A 20,948-nucleotide genomic window follows, 5' to 3' on the forward strand; every position below is an offset into this window, starting at 1 on the left:
GTCGATAACCCCAGTTTAAATTTATTGAATTTGATATGATGTGATAATAGAAAATAGAGATAGAAAAAACATACTGGAACCATGTGTAAAATTTCATACAACAAAAAATATATATTTTTGTCTAAGTAAACAAATATTTTTCCTAAAACAATACTCACTGTGGCAAAGGCATGTTGATAAAGATATAATTATATATTGATATGAGTAATTTGATGAAATCTTTCAGGAAAGCAATTAAGTAACATGAATAAAATAGCTTTTATTTTCATTTTGCAATCCTTAATGAAATAATTGATGTAAGCAATGTCCATCAATGACTGCTAAAGCCTCTAGAGGAAAAGTAAACAGAGAACTTATTCCAGAAAATAAAATATTACTCCATGAATGACTTGCTGATCATATAAGGAAACATGCAACTTTACAATAAAAGAGCAAGACTGACACTGGGAAATCATCATCTTACCATAAAAGCAGGATGCTGTGTGATCCTGATGAGATGTAATCTGAAAGACAAAACAGCACCTAGAAAGTAGCCTTGCCGAGACTTTAGACTTTACAAGAAGAACAGAAGATATAGAGATAAGCTGAATTACACCATGAAAAAGTAATCAAATGAATCCTGAATGTGTAAGTTCTACTGAGAAACTGACCTGTTTCCTGAAACCAGTTAATGAGACAGGAAAATAAGATGGAAATGTGGACACATAAATTAAAAGTGATTTAAGAAACACAATAGAGGAAAACCAAATGCAGTGAGTGAAACTTGGTGGATTCTGATTCCAACTGACCAGCTGGATAGCAAGACCATTTTTATTTTTAGTTTGAATATGGGCTGAGTACTTGATGACAGAAAGCAACTATTGTTAATTTTTAGAATTTAGGTGTTAATTTTTAGGTGCAATAATGATTTAGGCTTATGTAAAGTGTTCATATATTTTTTTTAAAGAAATGCATACTGAAAAATTTAGTAGTGAAAAATAATATTTTGAATAAAATGCTCTGCAAAACTGATTAAAAAAAATAACAAAAAAGGGTGAGGAGAGAAATATATCAAATCTAAGGGGGCAAATTATTGATAACTTTGATGTATAAATGAGAGGTTGATGAAGGTTAATAGACTATTCTCTTTAATCTTATACATATTTGAAAATTTTCAGAATGAAAGGCTGTTTTTTTTTAAAATCTCATAGCCTTTTGTTTAACTAGCTCCTTTCTGGGATGAAATGTTATGGCAATCTAAGAAATGTGGACACGTAATTTTGCAAAAAGATATTGATTAAAGCATTAACTATTTTGGGCAGAAAAAGCACCTGACTTTTTGGGTGATTTAGAATTAAACATTAATGAACCCTGGATTATTATGCTTACAAAAAGTTTATAGTAACATTGGAAAAATTCCTACAACATTTAAGGAAAATGAAATTTATAGAAGCGGTCAGATCATGATTACATTGAGAAAAATACAGTGGAGCCAATCTTGGTGTAATCAGTAGAAAATGCCCAGTCTTTTCTGAGATTAGAATTCTAAGACTAAAAAACAAAACAAAACCAAAAAACAGCAAACAAACAAAAAACAGAGTCTCTAAACTTTACTGACTCTTATTTTTATCTTTAACTCTACCTGCTTCCAGTGATGGAGTTGATAGGACAGACAAGAAGATATGATGTCCTAGTAAGAGATCTCTTGGAAAAAGATCCTGAAAACTCCAGCTTATTATTATTTTATTTTTATATCTTCCTATCTGAAATCTAAAATATATTATTTATTTTGGCACTTAATCTTGTATTGTCTCAATTTTTTTTACAGATGCAACATCATGTAAGGAACAGAACATGGATCCTTGATTGAAATCTAGATTTGAATCTGAGGGCTGAAATTTTCTGCCTGTATAAGCCTCAACTGCCTCATTTAAAAAGTGATGATAATATTACTTACTTCAAATTCCTCCTGATGATTAAAAAATATGTCACGCAAAACACTATGATAGTATCTGATAGATATCTGGTCAATATTCATATTTCAATTTTCCTTTCCACATATATTTGTATTTTCTGGTGATCTGAAGAAATTCTTTTTGAATTACCATGCCAATGACTAGTTAACTTCATAACTAGTTAAGTTCTCTTTGAGAACGGTTGGGGTAGTATTTATCCAGCCAAGTAATTGCAATATAGGGTTTGGAGGAGTTCAAATTAGCTGACTACACACTCTCTTCTTGGTCTTTACCAAATGTCTTAGGTTTTTCAAATTATTATTTTTTAAATCAAGTTATTTCAAAAAATGTCTAGCACCTCTGTTCTCCCATCTGGAATCCAGAGACACTCAAAAGTTAAGATGTAACGGTATTTCAACAAAAGATAGCTTTGCCATTCTGGTTCCTTCAGTCTTTCTGGACAGTGAGAACGTAAGATATTAACAGATATCAGCCAGGTATTTTTTTCTCCTTTGCTACTTCAAGTTTCATATCAGAAAAGACCAGGTTTGGACCTGACATAATTTGGGTTGTTTTTCTAATTCCGTGACCATTTTTGATTCCTTTGATTTAATTTTTTGTACAAGAAACTGTACTCCATACTATAACAATTATTATTATTTTTTCCTTAATTCTAATTGCAGTGTGTGTGTGGGGGTGAACATTCAATATAAGGGAATCCCTGCCTGTAGAAATAAGCATTGCAAGCTTTATGTCTAGGCTGAGAATTGGAAGTACTGGGAAACATATTCCAGACACACTTTCATGGACTCTTCAGCCTCCACACTATGCAGCTACTTCATTTATATTTTATTCATATAGATATATATTGTTTAATAATTTATAGAGCTGGATACACTTGCTACAAGGTGATATGATGTTCTCCTTTGATCTACTTTGGTAGAATCACTTTCCGTCAGAGAATTTACTGCAGTGATGTGCACAGTAAATATTTAATAACATTAGAGGCATCAGAGTCTATTTTTCTTTGAAGGGTGCTTAATTATGTCAATTTCCCATGGTGAGTTGCTAAAGCCAGTGTTATTTGAATTTGTAGTAACTGGGTGGAGGTGGAGAAGTCCTTGCACGAGGCTCCCCTCCCACAAGAAGTCAATGTGTGTGAATTTAACAAGGCAGTAGAGCAGAACCTCAACCTCATTAATTTGGGCCACACAAATTAAATACTTGTGATACTTCAATTGTGCTCGAGCTAAAGTTTACCTAACCCTACCAGAAAAGATTGGCTAAGCTGCATGGGCATATAAATAACAAAGGGGAAAAAGTTAAAACTATTTTTACTGTGTCATCACTATTCATGTACTTGGTGTTTGCCTACGTATTAGATAGAATCATGTTAATATTTGATGGTTGATATAAAAAAGGACAGTTTCATATGGGTCAACTTATAAGCTTTAATCTTTTCAGTACAAAAGCTCTGATGAGAGAGGAAACATCATTTCTGTCAACTCTTTCCAGCTGGTGACGAACCATGCTACCTTCTTGATACATTTTTCATGAATTATCGCTAAAACATCGTAAGCCAAGACCTTAGCTGATGGAAAAGTTGATAGGATAAGCAACCGAGTTCCACTTGGCTTTCCAAATAACTGCATGCATCTGGCCTCAAGAATGAGGCTTATGACTTGTAACTCTTAGTGAAGTCAGAACATATGGCTTCACCATGAAGAATAAACTATAACGTGGCTCTCTGTGCATGATCGCAGCTTTGACTCAAATATCTCATTGCAGTCATTTTTATATCCTCCTAAGAGCAGACTTTTTAAAATGTGTATTTTCTTCTGGACACAAAAAACAATATTAGACTTTTAGGATAATTTCCTTTGGAGAAGTTTATTTATAGAAATATAGTTATGATTAATCTAGAAAACATAAACTTTGTATAAAAAGCACTTTTGTATTATTGAGTACTAAATATTTTGTATTTAATAATAATAATTGAACACAGTATTTTGAAAGAGAGTTATAGAGTTTCATTTGCAAATTATATGGGTACTAACTTGAAGGTTCTTGAAATCCCAGAAGTAAGAGAGTAGATAATATCAAATTTAACAGTCCATACTCGAATTGGTAATTTCTTTACCAGGTGGTGAATTCATTTAAGACAGAGAAGGTATTGTACATGTTTTCAGATCTTTCAAATACCTATCAGGCACAAAATCTGTGCTTTACCATACAAATTTATTCCATCAAGTTGTATCCTTTTATGTCATATCTCAGGGACTCATACCTGGCCCATCTGTGCATTTTATACCCTTGACCACAAAGTTGGTGCAACAAGAAACAAGTGACCCACACTGGGTCAGTGGGGCTTAATTATAGGATTTTTGCTAGAACTGTTGGCAAAAAGAATCATCTTCCTTATTTCTTAGTAGGTTGTAGCTCACCATTACTCTTTCAAAGAATATTTGCAAAGCATCTATTATGTGCCAGGCCTTACCTACCACAAAAGGAAAGTCTCCCTGAGAAGAAAAATGAGAGAAAGTCAAAGGCTGATAACATTACTTGAACATCAGAATTTAGCTGTCACTGAATGCCATCTCTGAAGTTTATATTTATAGTTTAAGATAATTTGTTGAGTTGTCAATGGCAACAAAAAAAGTATCTGAAAAATATGTTTTCCAAACTTACATTTATTGAGTTTAGTTGTTGTTCACACAACTTTACTGTATCTTACACCCAACTCATCGTTCTGGGGAGATAAGTCTTAGAAATCCCATCACACATGCATCTATGCCTTTGACTTATGCAAATCTAATTACTGGTACATAGACACACAGACACACTCTCACATATACACATTTTACGTATACATGCATTCATCTATATATATACACACGTTTTAAATTGTTCAGGTAATTCTGTCTGTCCCAGCGTGAATGTGAGGTGGCAGTCATAACTCTGTATTCCCACAGATGATCCTAGTATGTGTAGTCCTTTCATACTATGTGTTTATGTTGATGATGGTAGTAAGTGTTTTCCATATAATATGCTTCATTTCTTGAGGAATTAGAATTTTAAAACTTTCCCTTGCATCACTGAAACTTTATCACAGTGAAAGAATTGGAGAGTTACATAAACTGCCACTACTTTTGTAAACTACAATACCCCTATTGTCTTTATATATCTATATAGCCTTTAAAAATGAGAAATATACTGAAATAAATTGGTGAATGTTGACTGAAGCCCACACGTTAGTATAAGTATGTATAATCCAGTTTTTTAAAGAAAAATAGGTATATATTCAAACTCATAATATTCACATATAAATTCACCACTACAAACACACACACACACACACACACACACACACACAAAGGTCCAAAAGGTACTATGCAAATATGTTTACAGTCATTAGCCCTGGAACACTAATTAGGACAAGATCCAGGAGACCTGACCCCATGATTCAAGATCAGAACGAATTGGCTTTTCATTTTGTATAGTATTATTTTTTCCTATTTACAATTCTTTCCAATTTTATTCCATCAACATTAATCAAAATCCATGCCATAGCAGGCCATCTGCAAAATGTGGGCAGTAAAGAGGGGAACAGGACACTTGATTAAGTTCAAGGCTTATCCCTTTTCTCTCATTGTTTAGATACAACTCATGTTTCTCCTCACCCTAAATCTTTATCATGACCCCAGTTCAATTCAGACCCTTCATAATTCTGTCCTATCCTTAGCCCTTTGTTGCAGTCTTGCAATTACATTTGACCCTGTTTTGATCTCTGCAGCCGTCCTAATGGTTAAGCCAGTCTTGTGCATTCTGTTAAATGTGCGTACTCCAAGATTCTTACCTTTGGGACTGCAAATGTAGGCCTATGCAGCAAATAATTTGTTTCAGGAAGAATTTTCTAGCACTAAGAAACAATACCATGGAAACAACTATTTATTCCATCCATGAACAAGGTTTTAAGTACTTCCAAGAAATCTAAAATTGGCCTTCTCACTTAAAAGATAAAAAAACTCTACTACCATCTATGTTTAAAAACACTCATAAATCTGGTCAATGTCTAGTTCCTCTTCAGAAAAAGACTTAAATATTCAACTGCTACCTGAACATCTCTACCTAGAAAGATGTCCTACACACATATCCAACTCAAATGGTAAACTGAACTCATGCTTTCCCTTATTTCAAATCAGCCCCAGTTCTTTCTTGTATTAAAGATCTCAGTTAATGATGTATCATTTATTCTATCACGAAACCTACAATCTGGGAGGTAGAATCTTTCTAGGTACCCTTTTCCCTCACGCCTAACATTATGTTACGTTCTATTTATTCGTCCTCCCTAATACACTTCAAATCAGTCTTCTACTCATTTCCACTTCGCTTACTTTAGCTCAGAGATGCATCATCTTTCACTTACATCTTTGTCAGTTTTCACTCCCTTTCATTTACCCTCCACATTGTCACCAAGTAATCTTACTAAAATCTAAACCAGGCTATGTCCTTGCCATCTTAAAGTCATCTGGTAGCTTGACAATGCTAAGATAAGCAGCCTACAGTTTTTATACTGTGTACACTGTAAGTCAAAAATAAAAAGAACAAGCACTCTCAGAATATGTCTATTATTTACTTATAAGTTGTATATCTCTGTATTACATATAAGGCATACATTAGAAACCACACACACAGAATAAATAAGATAAAAATAAACATAAATAAGTGGTCCCAATATTCCTCCATTATGCCAGTGGCTTGTCTTGAGCATCTGTGAGGCTGGCTCACTCCACTTTGGAGTCCACTGTTTTAGTGGATAAAATAGAAACTCTTTCCTATTCATTCTTTTGTGTCATTTTGTACTTGTTCTTCATTCCAGCTTATCACGGTGACTTGTGATTTATAGTTTATGTGTGATAAGATGTGTGTAGAAGAAGGATTAGGTTTAAGGTTGGAGTTAGACTGAGCCTCTGTGCAGGACAGAGTGCTTTTTTTTCTTTTGTCAAGAGCATCCATTGCTTAGAGTAAATAAATTAATAAATTAATGTAATTAAATACATAAGTTAATATATGAACTTAGATTAAGCTATAAATGTTAAATGTATTTGATTGAATTGGTTGTGGTCTGACTGTTTTTCTACTTTAAGTACAACATACTCTATAATAATATTGCTTTAAAAAATGGGGAGGGGGGCTTCCCTGGTGGCACAGTGGTTGGCAGTCCGCCTGCCGATGCAGGGGACACGGGTTCGTGCCCCGGTCCGGGAAGATCCCACATGCCACAGAGCGGCTGGGCCCGTGAGCCATGGCCGCTGAGCCTGCGCATCCGGAGCCTGTGCTCTGCAACGGGAGAGGCCACAACAGTGAGAGGCCCGCGTACTGCAAAAAAAAAAAAAAAAATTGGGGAGGGGAACTATGCTCACAAGGATAAACAATTGCCTAGTGTTTTCAAGATATTTACTATATAAAAAAAGTCCTAATTATAAATGAAACCTCTCTATTTAGTTGTCAAGCACTGTTTAATCTGGAATCCGAAATATTTTGTATACAGGCAATTCATACAACCGTGTGTACTCAGAAAAAAATAAAACTGAGTTTCTTAATAATTCTTCTGTGGTCTGGATTCTGGTTGTCCCCAGAGTATTGTGTTTTCACTTGTTTATGCTCTTAAGTTTCTACAAAATAGAGGCTGACAGGAATTATCATATTTTGAGAAAGATTATTGTTATGTTTTCAACTGTCTAAATCTCTTCAGTTAGAGAGATTGAAGGAACTGAAAGCACGTTTTCATGGTTTACTTCAGTCAAATTTCCGTCATCTCAATGCCTACTGTTTAACTGTCTTTGTGGAGGATGCATAAGAGCCTTCAACCCTGTTTCAGCACTGACTCCCTAGGAAGGACGCGGGAAGCTATGCGGTTTGCAAACTGACACTTGCTCCACAGTTTCAGAAAGTGACCTCCTGAGGCGAGTTACAAAAAGTTCTCAAGATGGAGGTGGACTTTAGCATCCTGCATTTATCACCACGCATTTTAAAAAACTGGCTTTAGAAAGAAAAAACGTGTTCATCGAGCACCAAAAGGGGGTAAACTTAGAAAAAGAAAACCCACTTACATAAAACTTAATGAATTGCTTTAATTTTTGTGAAAGCAAGCAAAAATTGAGGCCAGATAATGAACTAGTGATACAATTTTTCTTCTTGCTGAAAGCAGCTACCACTGTCTTTCTGGCCAGATTTCTACAACGAAAACTCATTAGCCTTAGGTTTAGTCTCAGAATCCAAGGAGACTTTGCCCTTGAAAATCACATCACCAGTCTCCACCAGCTAACTTTCTGAGTGTACCATCCTGACTCTTTTGTCAGTGTTAGTTAATACTCTGAGACTTCCTACAGGAATGGAAATCACTACTCACTATAGCAGGGAGATTTTTTTTTCCTTCCGAAGTGCTTTAAAAGCATTCTCTAATCCTCGCAGCTAAAAACAAACTTTATTCCCCTGAAGTGTGTAGTAGAGTTTGACATTTGTTTAAACATCATCTTTCTCACTGGACCTAGAGTGGATTTGATAGTCAGCATATGAAAGAGACAAAAAAGACAAAAAGGGGGTTTAGGGTCACAAAAAGAGAGAAGAAATAGAGCATATCCAATGAAATGGGAAGTGTATTATTGAGAAGCTACTGTGCATAACGCATTGATCCAGACATAGATGCCCGATGCAACCGTGAATGTGACCAGGACCAAGACGGAAGACTTTTTGAACCACCATTTATATACTTAGATATTGGAAGTAAAGGATATTATGAGAATTTGTATGTTGTAGGTAGTCTTGTTCATATTCAAGTATGGAAGGACATAATGGAGGAGGTGGTATTTGAAAAGGTCTGAAGGCTGGGTAAACAGAATTGGAAGCACAGAAGGCAGTCTTGAGAGAAAGGCAGACTTGAGTCCGGGCATGGAGGAGGATTTGGGAAAGCACGTCCTGGCAATCGGTGCATGGAGCCGGTTGCCTGGAGGTGTAAAAGTGCCTGGGGTGTGAAGTGGAGGTGAGGCAGCAAAGGAGTGTCTGACTAAATTAGAGGAGACTCTGTATTCTAGCAAGAGGAGGGAGGACACAATTCAGTAGGTGGTGAGAGTCCTTGAAAGTGTTTTAGCAGAGGAGTGGCATGATGAGACGTCTGCATTGCTAACAGCATCCTGCTAAAAGCGGAATTTTACAGCTGTGTTGAGAAATGTTGAGGCTTCATGTTAATGTAAAATGTATCCTTCCTCAGGGTTGTAAAAAAATTCTGACTGAGGTGTAATACAAATGAATCCCACTCTGCCCCAGAGCCATGAAGAAGATCCATTAAGGGGCTCCATTCAAGACCCTCTGTTTATGATGAGGGAGATGGTGTGGCTTTTGCTCTACCTGAAAGTTTTTTACAAGGACTGATATTGCTGAGCCATCTAATTTAAACTTAACTTGGATTAATCTGGCCTAAGGGAGTTGCTGAAATATTTTAACTGACAAGGTGGGGATTAGAGAGTGATAGAAAAATCAGTCAGGTGTCTTGCCCGAGAGGCAGCCAAGGCTTCAAGCTGGTGAAAAAAGAAGCATCAGTGACGGCTCTCAGAGTACCTTCCGGAGGGCTTCTTTTCCTTCCCATGGCCTCAACAGGAGGGTCACAGACCATCTAGCCTAGAGGATCTGATAGAGTCACTGCAGTAGGCAATGCATTGGTGCTCTGTGCTCTGACCATTTTGACCTCAAGTCAGCTTCCTAATGCCCTCCTCTTAGGATGTAGGCACCAGATAATTGGAATAAAATTTCCAAGCCTCTGCAACGCCTGCTCCGCCTTGAGATCAGGGTAGATCTCAGATACGGCTATTGTCATATTTTTGAACTGCCCCCCATTTATTTACTTCCTGTGGCTGACATTCTTGACTGATCGAAATCACCTCTTCCGGCAACGCATTTCTGTGTTTACTCTTACGTTCTTGGCTTTTCTGGCCAAGAATTCTATAACTATTGATAAATGGAATATCGCCTGCCATGTCAGTAAACAAAGGATGCCACAGTCATCGGCAATTTCAGCCCTCCAACGTGAGCCAGTGAGCCCTGAGGAAACTCAAGAAGGAAAGAATACCTGCCATCTAGCCACCATCAGACTGCAGCCACTCCCTACGGTGTGGGGATACTGAAAAAACTCAGAATGGGGATACTGGCCCCAGACAGCTGAGGTGCATCTCGAAAGAATGATTTCAGTGAGCCCAGACTCCTGCATCTTCCCATACACAGAAAAGGGCTAAATTCCTTAACTTGGGATATCTGGTTTTCTTTAACAATAACCTTTTGACTTTCAGACTACCTGCCCATTGTTGCAAAACTTCTGTATAACTTGGTTCCCCACCTTGCCTCCACAGAGCAGTTCTCTCAGGATTACTTGAAATGCTGCCTCCCAGGCATGAAGTCCTAAAAATTTCCGCTGAATAAAACATAACTCCCAACTTTTAGGCTGTGAATATTTTTTAAGTCGACACTATTCTAATTCTAGTACTTTCCAATTAACCTTCTCTCTTCAGTAAGGGAATCCAACTTCCCAGATCATGTCCTTCCCCAGTCAGAGAGATTTTGATTCGGTAAGTCGGGTGTGGGTCCAAGATTCTATATTTTTGAGAAATGTTTTACCTGGTCCTGATGCAGCCATTCACAGAATCACCAACTTAGATTCTAAATTGCATAAAGGAAGTATCAAGTATATTTTATTTATCACGATGTTCCAGTGCCTAACAAAGTGCTTCTTACAAAGAAGGGGCTTAATATATATTTACTTATAGGATGAATGGATGGATGAATGGGTGAATGAATGAGTGGATGAATATTTGAATGAACACATGGGCTGCAGAGCTCTCTGCCTACCCCTGCTGCCTGATCTTATATATTAAGGATCTTGACCTGAGATTAATTAGAATTTCAGCCATATATGTGTATATCTAGTAAAGAGAATGGATAAACATTTAGCATGTGGTTTGCTTAGGATACTTTTTTCAATATGAGAAGAAAGTGACTGTCAGTTCTTTCCTAGAAAGAAGAAACAGTGAAGGGCAGGGCATGACGATGCCAGGGCCTGTAGTCAGAAGGATCTCAAAGAGAAGCTGAAGATGTTGTTTGCAATGATGGGCATAAGCAGAAACTGAGGATGAGGAAAAAAATCCTGTTTTTTCTGCAGAAGTTAGAACCACCTCACCAGAGGAAGACTGCAGTGAATGTAGGGCTATTTCAGCATCGTACGACTAAGGGTTGGAAATATCAGAGTTAAAAGCCTTGAAATGTACGAGAATGAGGTAAAAGAAGACAGAAATAGCAGTGGCAGTAATAAGATATTAAATGGCCAAGGAAAGCCATGAAAGGATACCAGAGAAGAATAAAATCATGTAAAATAACCCCCGAGAACCCTTATGTCACCTCACTGGGAATTTTGTAGACTTGAGTTAATCAAAAGTGGGCCATGTTAGTGTAATGTGATTTACACATGTTGTTATGTGACTTCATTAAGCAGCCATAGCTGATGTAGCCTGGGAACACTTGAGTTGCGTATACAGTCACTGGAGACGCAAAGCTCTCTCCCACCTCTGCAAACTTCTCTGGCTATTATCATTTCAATCTCCATTCTGTTTAGTTTAGGTAGTGGATGTGCAAAAATCGTTAGGTAGGTTATATAGACTTACCAAAATCTTCATACATATTCCCTAAGTCCTCAAGATTTAGGGAGGGGCTGCCGTGCTATGTCAGGCTCCCCCCAGCCAGTCTTTGGGGATGACTAACAAGTCCTGCAATGAATCTGCTAATTTGTTCCTATGCTATCGACAGTTCTATGTAAACCACATGTTCTGTTCATCTCTTGGGTGGAAATCAGAATCCTGGCATCGTGAAGTTCTGAAGCATAAGTCCTGGGAACTTATGCTAGCAAGTCTCATGCTGCAGTCTGTGTGGTTACGCCTCTGTCTCCATTCAGGATTTAGAGTATTCACATTGAGAGTGGTCATAGTATTACCTAGTACTGCTAGTGTTACATTAGTAATTAGCAACAGCTTGTTTGATTGCCTCTTCTTCACCCTCTTCTAGGGAAGCACACACCCAACATCTGAAGCTGAAAAGATGAAATGAGATGGACAGCAGTGTAATAGTCACGTATACTCACAGCCCAGGACACAAGGCCACGTGGGGCCACATACAGGGAGCTGCATCTGGGGACAAAGTGAACCAGCAGAAGCTGAGGAGGCAGGCTTTTTAGCAACAAGTGGGTGACGTGGTCCCTGGTTCTCACAAGAGTATGTGATCGGTTGGCTTAGATAATTCTACAGGGTAGCAGAGAGCTAAAGCGTACTACTCAGGGGTAAGCGGCGCTCTGCCTGGTCCTCTTGATAGGGAGAGTGGTTTGCTGGGGGATCTTTCTGTGGGAGTAGTATTGGGGTTGGGGAGAGCAGGTGGTGAGGTCGTTTGAAGCCCTCCTGGTTCCAGATGGCAAGGCAGAATATAATATTGAATCTTTATTACAGTTGACACCAATTGAATGCTTACTGGGTACTTAATGCTGGTCTAAGTGCTTAGAATGGATTTCTAGTTTTCTCTCTACATTTTATTTCTATAATATCCCTATACCTATAAGAAAGTCCTGTGAATTTCCTGTTTCTTTAGCACCTGTGGAAATGGTTCTAAAGTTCCCATTGTGAGGGGTAGGGCTAGAATCTGAATACTATGTGTATGGCCTTCCAATAACATCATTAATGGCAGCAAGTTGGCTTGGCCTTTTAAATATAAATTTAACTGTAGAATCCTTGCATTTTAGAGCTGTAAGGGCCTTAGAGATTTCAGGGTATCCTGTGAAAATGAATGACATAGTTCTTTTGAAGTGGAAAAATAGGACAAGATATAAGATAAAATCACTGTGGGCCACGATTGAACTAATGCTAATTAAAGACAAGCATTTTTTTAAGGATCTGGGGAGCTTATTGATATTGAAATTGAATAGTAACGATATCACCAATATGAAAATGATATGAGTCATTAGAAAGATGTCCTACAATTGAGACGCTCCTACCTAATGTGCTTTAAGTCTAGATAACTCAAGCTTTGCTGACCTCACCAACCTGTGGATATGGATGCAGTAATGTTAATAGGAAGAGCCCATATTTAACCACCTCTTCCTACTCAGTCATGTGTGAAAACAACCCCTACCCCCAAATATTCATGCTGTTACTCAGGAGATGTCTCAGATATTCTCAGGAACAGCACTGCACTGTCAGGGTAGTTCACTGAGCATTCCTCCCAAATAGTTATTCAGCGGTTCTACCATATCCACTTGCCAGGGTCCACCACCTCTGTCAGATACCACAGTCATACCTTGTCAGCACTCGCCTTCTGCCTTCCACCAAGCAGTGCAATGATAATTCTGCAGTACCTAGTGTCCCCGAGCTGCCACACGGTGTGTGGCAATAGGGGAAGGAAACTCTTCTGCTCTCTAAAGGAGATTCTACTCCTTTCGAATGATTTCAGGGTGGTGTTGATTCTTTAACTTTGTCACAAAGGGGCTCTACTCTTTTGTTTTGTTTTGTTTCTTGTTTCTTCCCGAGAGGGTGTCTCCTCCTTTTATCAGATTTCTGACATTCTTGTTATAGGACCTCTTAACCATGCTATTTTTTAAAGAAAATTAAGCTACAATTTACACAGAGTAAAGCTGATGTTTTTGGTGCACAGTTCTATGAGTTCTGACAAATGCACACAGTTATGAAGCCATCACCATAATCAAGGTATAGAACTATGCCATCATCTTCAAAAATCCCCTTTTGCTCCTTTATTGTCAACCCTTCACCTCACCTTCAGCCTCTGGCAGCTACTAATCTGTGTCTGGCCCCATATCTTGCCTTTTTGGGTGTGTTATATAAATACGTGTCCTGGTCCACTTGTTTTTATTTATGACTAGGGTGAACATGGATCCATTTTCCTGGGACTGTTTCAGTTTATGCATAACTATAAATGGCATCCTGTCTCATCCTCAAAAGTGTCTAAGTTTAGATAATAAATTAGAGAATTATGCTACTTGTAGTAAGACACACACACACTAGGTAGGACTAGTGTGGACTAGGTAGGACTTGATTGAGGCCACAGGTAGGACTTGATTGAGGTGAGAAAAAAATCTCCATGTTCTGCTCAAGTGTCTCCCTAATCCCTCTATTTGGATAACAAAAAGAAAAACAAGGCCTTCCCTGGTGGCGCAGTGGTTGAGAGTCCGCCTGCCGACACAGGGGACCCGGGTTCGTGCCCCGGTCCGGAAACATCCCACATGCTGCGGAGCGGCTGGGCCCGTGAGCCATGGCTGCTGAGCCTGCGCGTCCGGAGCCTGTGCTCCGCAATGGAAAAGGCCATCACAGTGAGAGGCCCGCGTACCACACACACACAAAAAAAAGAAAAACAAAATAAAGACAACTCAACTAATTGGGGTCTCTAAATTTTAATTAAAGTTATTTTTCCCAAAGTAAGATTTATGTGCATGACACACTAACATTGGAATATTCAAGTTTTTAGTGTATAATACAAATAAGATGGACAGTGATTTCTAAACAAGTCCTAGTCCCTTGGCTGCAATGTCCCCATTTTTTCCTTACACATAAATGCAGCACAATTCGTCAGTCTAAAATTGCTGCCTTAGTATGCTAATGTTCTTAGTTTATTAATACATAAGGAGCTTGTCACTGGAGAGTGCCTATATGAAGACAGATCAACTACCTGGCTGGTCTGTGAAAGAGATTATTCAGGAATGAAAAGGGGAAAAAGGCACTTGACTTTCTGATATCTAAGATCCATTCTAGTCTAAGACAATGGTGTACTATTACTGGAAAGAATGCGTAAAGTTAAACTTTGATAAAGTTAAACTTGCAGTTGAATTCTCAATCTGCTACTTCCTACCTCAGCTTGTTTCCTGACTGTCACAAGGATAAAACTTAATTAACACAGTTGTTAGAATTAAATGGGATAATGCATGTCATTTGTTAGCATGGTGTCCTGCACATATAAGGGTTTTTTTTTAAGTAGCTATTATTAAATGGAACCAGAATATTTATTAGTTGCTTTTTAGAGTTTATTAGTGCTTAGAGTAATAGAAGCAGAAATGGTCCATTGAATAATGCTTGGTGAAATGCAGCAATTCGATTTTGACTCTTGTCTAAGAGAAGTGAGCTATTTTAAGTTTTCCTTTCCTTTTAGAAGCATATAAGGTAGAGCATAAAATTCCACTGGTTGTGCTTTGTGTCAGAGACTGCAGGAGCTCACACAAGTAACATCCCTAATATTTTCAGGGCCCCAGGTAGGAGTACGGGTGGAGGCCCACGTACAACCCATCTCAATGTTTAACAATTATAAACTAACAACCTGCTAAATCCTAGCTACATTATCAAATACATGCGTAACCATATGAACTGCTAGGTTTGAGTTTGAATTTAGGATCCTTGAACTCCTTGGAGTTCCATGCTAGAACATAGCAGCATGAGAAAACCTGTGCCCAGGCCCCCATTCCTCTACCATGGCCTCCCTGTTTCCGGCCCACCTGAACTCCATCCTGTACCATGTGGGGCATCATACACACCTGGTTTGACTATGTAAGTTTTGTCAGAAAGGGCCAGCCCTTGGCTACCCCTGAGACCTAAGGATATGCACATAGGAGGCACCATCGACCTTTGAAAAGATGAACCAAGGGAACAGCACCAAGCTGCCCCTGGAAATATATAATTACAAGGACATTTTATTTCAGAGAATTCTAGCATCCCAGGTGCCCTTGGACCTTGGCCTTGTACTCTCATTTCCTGCAGGGAGTGGTGCAGCCGGAAGAAATACTGAGAGTATGTCTAAAACGCCCAGCCCAGAGCAGATGCCTCTCTTGCTCAGGGTCTAAGAGCGAAACTAGTCTTTAATCTTCCTGAGTGCGTGGGGAGATCACATATCCTAGCCTCCCAGTACTTAGGTACAGCTGTATAAGGGCATTCTGAGCGAAGGAATGTGGGAGGAGGTGAAGCAGGCCATTTCTAGGTCTGGTCTTTAAAACTTTTCATGAGATCTTCCCATTTTCTCTCTTCATTCACCAGCTGGCCAGAGGCAGAGGATCCAGCAGAACATTCTGGGGGTGTAGGGAATGGCAGGGTCATTAAAGAGCCTGAGTCTCTAAATCTCAGCATAAAGCAGAACTCCTTCCCATCTCAGATAGAGTTTTTGTGCTAAGCCATTGTAACTCTGTGTGTGTGTGTGTGTGTGTGTGTGTGTGTGTGTGTGTGTGTGTTAGTAGTTATCACACCCTGCCCAACACATCCACTATCCTTGAGATTTCTTCTGGATGCATCTCTTGCTTAAATGCTCCTATCTGCTTCTAATCCTGCATCTCTTCAATAAACAAACAAAAGGACTTTCATTGTGAATGAATGGATGGATGAATGAATGAACAGGGAGGATTGTGGAATGAATTAATTAACAATTGAATAAGTATCCAGATGCTTCCCATGATAGGCTAATGCCAGATTCAAGCATATATTGCTCAAAATTTTTAAAAATGGAACCATTTAGCCTTATGCCTAAAATATACCTGCCTGTGGTTTTCTTATTTTCAGATTAATAATTGCCAATCATAACACAAGTAGTAATATGGATACTTACAGTTTTGTCTCTGCCTCCCTTCCTTCCCAGCCCCTAGTTTTCAGGTAACCATCCTGATTATTTTTCTTCACATTTCCCCTTCTCCTTATCCATATAATTAAAAAGGGAACAGCCATGATTTTCCTGGCTGGACTCTGATTCTTGGATACAATTTAGTGACAACAGACAGACAATAGACACTCCATCCTGGATACAATTTATAGACAACATACAGACAATGGACACTTGAGACTGGACTAATTGAAAGTCATCCCTGGAAATTTTAAATTGAGGGAATATTAGAGTCTCAGTCTGGCTGAGTGGTGAAGTCATAAACTGAGCTATGTTTGATGGTGGTCATATCCCACCAAATGCATTGGGAAACCTGGAAGGAGAGAGAAAACCTAAAACAATAACAACAGATATGCAGAAAGAAGCAGAGATGAAAGATGAAAAAGTGAATTTCCTCAGATCCCTCTCATTTTACAGTCAATGGCTTCAGTCTATTCCTGATGTCCATTTTCATCCCTATCCTTGAGGTTTGTGAAAACAACTTCTATAAAAAAGAGCTCTCTTTTGAATAACCTAGATGCATACAGCTTGTGTTACCACCAATCAAAACAGATCTAAAGACAGAGGCAAAAAGTATGAGACATCTGAAGGGGCAATACCCCAATTTCCATATTCCAGCCCTTTTCCATACCCATCTTGACCATAAACATTTATGTCACCTTGAAATTATTCAAAGCACTCAGCCCCTTTTGTCAAAGACAAAAAAGGCAGAGCATTCCATCTTTGAAGTTATATTGCCTTTACCATTAGGAACACAGAATACAACTACTAAAACATTTTTTCAACAGAGCAACACAATAAAAGAGTAAGTGTCTGTCGGGAAAAATAATGCACGGAGATAATTAAATCTCAGGGGCATTTCTTTTGGTCTAATGCAGTTTTTCTCAGAAAGAAAAACAAGCATCAGGCTGCCCCCAAAGACACTTTCCAACCTGCCATTGCCACTAACATGAAGTTGAGAGATGAGAATTCTGTGCCTAATTTGTTCCTTCTTTTCAAGAAAAAGAGGCTTAATATTCACTGGGGAGACAGAGCAGAAGAAAAACACCTCTGCTGTTACTTTCATGGGATTGAAATGCTTGTTCTCACCACCTAAGGTGTTCGTCTTTACCAAGATGGTCGCTAGGGAGCTAGCCAATTTGAGTGAATATTTTTGAATGTTTATAAAACTAAAGAGGGGCACCATCGGCAAATGCACTTATTGGCAGAACTGAGCCAATTAGTTGGTGCTGCTAAAGTGCGCACAGTCGATTTCACTGAAGGGACAAATGTATAATGATGTTTCCTTCTGGAGTGTCTAAAACTCCAGATATTTAAGTGTCAGATAAATGTGATGATGTACTCTTCCTATTTCAGGACATTTTTTATTATTATTATTTTTTTTTTTTTTGCGGTACGCGGGCATCTCACTGTTGTGACCTCTCCCGTTGCGGAGCACGGGGTCCGGACGCGCAGGCTCAGCGGCCATGGCTCACGGGCCCAGCCGCTCTGCGGCATGTGGGATCTTCCCGGACCGGGGCACGAACCCGTGTCCCCTGCATCGGCAGGTGGACTCAACCACTGCGCCACCAGGGAAGCCCTATTTCAGGACATTTTGAATGTTTACTTTTGGGGTTATAAAAACACATAAGAGAGCATCTTTAGGTGATTCTGATACGTTCCCTACTTTTTCTTGTTTAAAGTAAATGACAGGCTCTGCTTTCTTAGAGGCTGGAGATGGGTTTTATAATAAGAAAAGGCCTAGTGATGTGCCCTTTACTTCATTCACTGAGATTGTGCAATTCATCAGTCATTCTCATTTTAATTTTCTTCCACACACATATCCCTATCATTTTTAAAGACAATTCTGAGACTGCCCTGGAGGTCCAGTAGTTAAGACTCCGCGCTCCTAATGCAGGGGGTGCGGGTTCCATCCCTGGTCAGGGACCTAAGATCCCACATGCCATGTAGTGCAACCAAAATAAACAAACAAACAACCATTAAATAAATAACTAAAGACAATGATGACCACTGTCTACATTTATAGGGATAATAATAACTCTTTTAAAAAGCAGAGCAAAATTGTCTATGCGGATAATTCAACAAATAAGCAAAGCAAAACAAGCAAACATTTCCCATGATATGCAAAGATATGGTTCACTGATTCCCCCTGATTGCCCCCCTTCTTATCACATGTCCTCCATATCCCGTTTCCCTCATGATTGGGAAAAAACGTATGTTATCATGAAATGTATGATTAGTGAGTGCCACCAGTTGGGTTCTCTGGGACGTAGACTCTCAGGAATTTAGAGTCTTTAGGGAGATTGTTTAGGGACCAGGTTGAGGGACAATCTGCAGAGAAGGGAAGGAAGCCGGACGCTGCGGAGGATAGCTAGGGCTGCCATGCAATCTCAGTGGAGGCTGCAGGTAACTCTGTGGGGAGTGTTGACTGTAAAAAATGCACAACCTAAAAGTTGAGAGTTACATTTTATTTGGCAGACCTTCTGAGGACGTCACGTCTGGGAGACAGCCTCTCAGATTGCTCTGAGGGACTGCTTCTAAGAAGTAAGGGAGGAGCCAGGATATATAGGGGTTGTGTAAAATAACTTTTCCAAAAGTTTTCCAACAGGTAATCAGAACATCAGAAGATTACTGTTAATTAAAGAAGAACAGACATCTCAAGTTAATAAATTTAGTGCCTTTCTATGTATGGAAAGATACAAAAGTCTGAGCTCATTGAAATCATCCCTTTCGTATGTACCTCAGCTATTTGGGGCCAATATCTTATGTTTTCCCACCCTGTGTCCCCTCAAGATGCACAGCTGGGGGTGACTGACGTGGCTGAGGGCTTGATGGTGCATCCTGTTTCCATCCTGAGTTCCCGCAGGGCTCCTGGTCAGGGCAGCTGTAATATGATGGTTTGATGGCTGTAACATCCTTTGCTTACTGAAGTGGCAGGCAACATTTTTCATTCACAGGAGATCTGAAGCGTGGATGACCCTTCAGAGTTGTTCTGAGTGGATCAATGGTATTGGGCTTTTAAACTCCCATGTAAACCAGTCATGGATGCTGGTAGCCCAGGGAGGGAGGGGCATGTTGCCTTGGCCGAAGTGGTTCTCTTCAGTGGAGGCAATGTCTGAAATGGGCCAATAGTCCCACCTCTCTGCCCCTGCACTTTCAGCAGCTGGGAGAATAATTGCGCGAAGCAGTATAGGTAGCTAGACGTCTCTTGTTTACTAATAACATACTCTGTGCCCAACCCTGCAAGAAGTACAGCGGAAAGAAAATCCAACCAGTACAGGACATTTTGTTTGAAGCACAAATTTACTCATGGGGCAATACCAGGGCAGTACATTACAGGGCAGGACCGGGCAGGGCAGGACATTACAGGGCAGGATATTACAAAGTTATAGCTGAAGGAAAGAAACTTGGGGAAGATGGTGACAAATATTACTGAAATCAGTAAGGATGAGGGCCAGGATATGGGGTGCATCTTTAAAAACAGAGTTATGGTAAAAGAGACAGGTGGGAATAGGACTTTGTGCAGAAAAAAGATGGTTGTGCACCCCGTGGACAATGCAAGTAGGCAATAATCTGTAAGGGAAATAGTTACACTTGTCTTGAGGCAGAGGAAGACAAATTTGAATAGATAAAAGGGGTATCAGATGACAGAATGACTTGAATGCCAGGTTAAGGAGACTGGATTCTATTCAATATAAAATGCAAAATAAAATAAAATTCAAAATAAATTTAGTCAAAATAAAATAAGTAATTCAGTATGGATGTCATATGATAAAAGTGGGGCTTTTAAAAAATTAACCTGGTGGAAGGATAGACAATAAATTGTAGACGATGAGAATGTGAATCACTGTCTTCTTGGCTAAGTTGGCAAGATAGGAAAGGTGGAGTTTCTGAAATTTCAGGCCACATAAAAAGACACTAGGACTTAACAAAGTAACATAATGTAATTTTTCCAAAGTTACAGAACAAAGAAGTAATGGAGCTGGGAATCAAACCCACATCTGCCTCTAAAGTGTCTTTTTTAATACCAGGCCCTGTTGTCAGGATGTTAGAAAATCTATGTGTAAGGTGATTTTCCCCCGAGTGCTCAGAAAGTAAGAAAACTAAAATGTTGGCACTGATTTGGAACACAAGGTAGTTTTCAAATTTTGACACTATTTGGGGAATTCAATTTTGTGTCTGTGTCACTCTTTTATATTTAGGAGAAGATAGAGCACTTATCTTGCCTCTAAGAACACTTTCTGAAACTTTTATGTCATCAATCAATGGACTTAATAAATATTT

General features: G+C 39.0%; 1 long non-coding RNA gene across 1 annotated transcript in view; it reads right to left on the reverse strand.

Moving 5' to 3' along the window:
* Positions 1-462: 462 nt before the first annotated feature.
* LOC109552215 (uncharacterized) overlaps positions 463-20,948 on the reverse strand; it is a 292,534-nt gene continuing 272,048 nt past the window's right edge. The window contains exon 6 of the long non-coding RNA XR_002178979.3: positions 463-503. This is a non-coding gene — a long non-coding RNA (uncharacterized lncRNA). The remainder of the gene's footprint in view (positions 504-20,948) is intronic.

The sequence above is a fragment of the Tursiops truncatus genome, chromosome 8 (assembly GCF_011762595.2).
Source record: "Tursiops truncatus isolate mTurTru1 chromosome 8, mTurTru1.mat.Y, whole genome shotgun sequence".
Classification (NCBI taxonomy): domain Eukaryota; kingdom Metazoa; phylum Chordata; class Mammalia; order Artiodactyla; family Delphinidae; genus Tursiops; species Tursiops truncatus.